Here is a 5,207-nt window from a genome sequence, read left to right on the forward strand (position 1 = left end):
TTAATTCTAAGCACAAGGTTTTGAGTCTAAAACTGTTTAAGTGTCCAGCGTACGCGGTCAAATTATGTATGCTCGTGAACTTATTTCATCATTTATTACATTATATTACAGGCAGCAGGCCGAACCTGCCCAGTAATGTAATGCGATACACGCTACAATACAGCTCATCTGCATTAAGAATTTGACAGCTCCCGCTGGACATTTAAATGGTTATTCAGAAACGTTGTCGAGGCTCTGGACAGTTGGAAATTAATGCACAATGTTTAATTTCTGAGAACATATCCATATTAATAGCCTGCGAACCGGAAATCTATACGATTTGATTCGCTAGTTTCGATAAAGCACTGTACCACCGACTCTGGTGTACAAACCTTAATGACGAAAATAACTTTTGCATGATGTGTCACTGCCAAGTAACACAATTCGATGAAATCTGGACATATGTTGAAAGAATATGTATAGTTCAGTACACTACAGAAGGTAACTCTGCAGCGTTCTGGCCACAGGGTAGGTAAGGAGTTCTTCTGGCAAGGTGTTCTAGTGATCCACCAGCGTGGTTGTCACTGCCAGATGGTAGTTGGTGCATGTGGTCATGCAGCAATACGTCTCCCCAACGCGTCCCATTTGTGTCCTATGGGATTTATGGCGGGGGAACTGACTGGCCAATCAATTCGCCGAATATCATCTCGTACAGGAGCTACTTCTGCGCTGTTCTATGCGGTCGCGCATTGTTATCCATAAGAATGAAGTCAGGGCTGAATTTACATCTGAAAAGACGCACATTGGGAAGGAGTACAGTGTCACAATAACGTGGACCTGTCAGTTTACCGTCTTCAAACATTTGGAGGTCAGTATTCCCATGCAACATTGTGCCTCCCCGCCCCATAATATCTGTGCCACCAAAACGATCATGTTCCTGGCTACCTCACAAGTTCTCACCTCTCGCCATATGAGTGGACGTCTAGCACTGTTTAACATGATCGTTTTGGCAGTCCAAGTGTTATGGTGTGGGGAGGCATAATACTTTGAACACGGTACACTCACTGGTCAACCTGATTGTGACACTGTACTCTTTCCCCATGTGCGTCTTTTTGAGGTGCAGTCGGCCTTCACTCCATTCTTATGGATGACGTGTGCGGCCGAATCGAACAGCGTAAGGTGGAAGAGCTCTTAGAACGAGAGGATATTCTGCGAATAGACTGGCTTGCCCGTTTCCCCGACTGAAACGCCACCGAACACGTATGGGATGCGTTGGGATATCGTATTGCAGTACGTCCGCATGCACCAACGACAATCCACCAGTTACCAATCTCGCTGACGGTGGAATGGAACGCCCTGCCACAAAAATTCCTTACCGACATTGTAGTCAGTATGGGAGTATGTTGCGAAGCATGCATTTCTGTTCATGGTAATCATACATCCTATTAAGAACCAAGTCCCGCCTTTTGTAATGTCCGGGAGACCATCACGAATCGCGGGAACTTCAGTGTAATTATTGGCTTCAAGTAAAAGTGCCATATCTCTTCACCTCATTGCGCATTTCTTTCAGTTATCTTCTGTACTATACTGTAGGAATTCTTTGTATGTACTGACCCAGATTCTGTGGGCTATGTTACTTGGCAGTGACACATCATGCGGAAGTTACTTTCACCCTCAAGTTTTTTATGCCAGTCTATTTAGTTAAGGATACAGCTGATTACGTATCAGTAGAAACATAAAGGTTACACACACACAAGCATTTGTGAATGAAGCTCTTGTGAAATGCAGTGACGATCTTTATCACAACAAAACGTGGTTTTTCTCTAGTGTTCTGTTCCTTCGAGAGGTTTTTCTATCATACTCATTCAGTCACGCACGTAAAAGACAATAGTACGAGAAGACTGCGATCTGAGCAAACGTGTAAGCAGTGAAAAAATAATGTTCAGAGCAGGAATGTGGTGGCTACCTAAATAGCCTGCACAAAACAGCATCGGATATCTGACGAAACAGCAACGTCCAATATGCCACTAGCTCGCTCTGCTGTATTGTCCTAGTATTCCATTTGATGTCATAGGCGGGGACTTAGGTAGAGGATCGATTACGAGTAGTTCGATTCTTTACATTGATTTGAGTTCAAGGATTCGCTTTAGATGCATTTAATCATATATACACTCACACTGACTCAGTTCCTCAACATCCACGCTAACTTCATTGAAATAAGACTTCGTTCTTATCTTCGCGTCTTTCAGTAACGAATATATCTGTTGATTCTTATTTAGCGTCAGCTGTCAATTCGTATGATTCAGAATCGCCAATATACTTTCCAGTCGTAACAGGCAAAAATTAATTTACTAATTTATTTTTGACTGTTACGACTGTTCCAGAACGTCCGCGCTATGAAGGCAACAAATTATGAAGTATCTCTTAAGGATTAAAAATGTAAACAGTTAATATTTCCCACTACTGCTTTTTCCCATTAACGCTTACTATACTATCGTCAGAAAACAAACTGACTACCGTAGTCGATGTCGATAGAATACCGGTGAGTAACTGTGTGAAGTAACTGGGGCAATTGAAAGAGGTGTTGAAGTAACAAAATAAAAAGAGTAAAAGTTATCCTTGATAGTAAGAAAATAACAACTGAAAAGTCACTGAATTAAACGCGGAGGAAAATAAATTTTTTTCCAAGTCCTCGGAATTAGTAAACATTTTGCGTATATTCAGCATCCGGCTGTGGATAATCAAAGTTAAGATTGTACCTCTGTTCTCCTAAGCTTTACGCAAACTCCCCACCTACTGCCCAACACTTCCATACAGCCTGTCACACTTATTCAGCAACTTTGCTTCGTTATTTTGTTTGTACATATAAACTCTCTCTCTCTCTCTCTCTCTCTCTCTCTCTCTCTCTCTCTCTCTGTCTCTCTCCGCAGCTATGCATTACCCCCAGTAAACCTCTCGTGAATTCTGAAACATCGAATAATAGGCATTTCTTTAAGAGAAGTTTAGCTACAGCAATGTTTGTATAATCGTGCCTATTACAACCGCGTTTCCCCTACATTCATTCCAGTACATAGGTTTACATTTTTTTGGCGTTGCTTTGATTACATCGCCAAATATAACTTTTACTCTGTATGTTTTCTAACATTTTTGTTTTGTTTTTTTGCCTGTTCTGTCTGTTTTCAAAAGTTGTCCCCCACGTTATCCATTTTACAGTGTCGTCCTTGTAAGCTGATGATCAGTTAACAGGAAAAATAAACATGGTACAATATTCGCCGTTAACATTTTTCACACTTAAATATCAAATTGTAACGACGTGTAGTAGTTCTTTTTTGTTAAACGTTACTTTTTTTTACGGATAACTGAGCATTGCTGCGCGTTTAAATAGATCTCGATACGTTTGTTGACGTGCAGAGTTTCTGGAGGGGAGGAATTAATCTGTGTTTACTATCAGAGAGCAGTATACTGTGGGTGTCCTGGATGGAACTGCGTCGTACGCTGATGGGAACATTGTTCTCCGTTTCAAATCGTATGACACAGCAAAGGTCGAGGGTGGGTTACGCTGAGTTTAGAGCATCGTGCATCCTTTTATTTTTCATGCAAGTACCGGCTGTATGCCATCATGGAGGGATGTCAGCGAAATTTTTTAAACGAAGAGAATGAAGTGTCACATCGAAACCTTGATTCGGCGCGTGAGGCATATTAGGATGGCTCGGTTGGACGCACACTCCTCGCACGGACAGAGATGTGAATTCGACTTATGGGCCCAAAACTCGTTCTGTACTAAAATTCAAGATTCTGTTCTGTTCTACAAAGCGGCTTCGAGAATGTTACTTGCAATCACTGCATTACTGCATTCAGTAAATAGCATTTAGCACAATGTTGCAGATGTAATATCACTGAGACGAGTAGAATAGAACAAATAAATATAAATGTTGGTAAAGTTCGTGTACGCTGTAAGTCGGTTCCATTCTGTTGTGAAGAAACTATCAGTAGGCGGTTTCCAAGGAATTTTTCTTGAAGATATTCGCAAATATAATGCATTCGTTTTTGGAAAGAAGGCTTCGTGGCATCCGTAAATTTTTCATCCAAAGGCATGAATATCAGACTGCTCCTATCTCCTGACTCTATCAACCGGTGGTCGCCATTGCCTTTTTGTCGTTGCAGATAAATACTATTAGATTGTCGAATGGAAGTTGATCGCATATTTACATGACTTCAGTTCACTGATTTCTAGACACCATGCAGTAGTAACCACATCATGCGACTTCACAAATAATACATTTCATGCAGTTATGATAAGTGGTCCAAAATTTAAATACAGAGTTCTCACTGTCATTTTTTGACATCCAGAGCTTTATACAACTGAACTCAAAATGCATTAAAAAAAATAACAACTCATTATAAGTGCGTTGAGTCCGAAGTAAACTAGGCACCCTTAATAACACCTCATAAACGGTTCAGTATTAGGACTAATGATATCGGCAAGTCGTACTACGCAGAGCAGAACTATTTTTCTGTATGTTCATTGGTCATTACGGTTTCAGTAACAGGTACAGGCCGGGGTGTATTACCAGTGGGTCGTGCTACATTTTCCCACCGCTCGGCATGTACCATCGGCGATTCACGCTCAGCTCTACCAAATACGCTACCAGCAATACACTAAGTATGATATATTATCTAACAGCCAGGTGAAACGAACAGGTACGAATACAACAATTTAGTGTGACCTTTCAACGAGAGAGCTTTCTCAACGAATTAGCTGTCACATAATTTGTGATTAATTCCGTGTAAAATTATTTTATGTGCACTCTCGTTGTATTAAAAGAATAGACTTTCAAAATAAAAGGTTAACATACTGAAATAGTATAATAGGACGTGTGAATTTGGCCTCTGCCCTATGGGAAGAAACAGGAAAAGCACCTCCGCCAGACACAGGAAAGCATGAATACGCACCCCGCCCCCAAGCGAGAAACACAACTCTCAGTGTCGGGTGAACGTGTTAATCGATATCAGTGAGCTGTAGAATTAAAGGATCACTTTTTCAAAACCCCGTAATTCCCACCCATTTGCAACGCTTAAGTTTGAAATTTGGCTCGAAGGTGTGTAAACGTTCCTCTGTAATGGTGCAAAAGCGTGGCGCACTGCAACGTCGCTCTCGGACTCGACGACGTTTCAGACAGCAGGGTGTCGACAAATGCGAAAAAAAGATCACAGCTCAGAAGTTCATC

This window comes from Schistocerca americana, chromosome X (genome assembly GCF_021461395.2).
Source record: "Schistocerca americana isolate TAMUIC-IGC-003095 chromosome X, iqSchAmer2.1, whole genome shotgun sequence".
Taxonomy (NCBI): domain Eukaryota; kingdom Metazoa; phylum Arthropoda; class Insecta; order Orthoptera; family Acrididae; genus Schistocerca; species Schistocerca americana.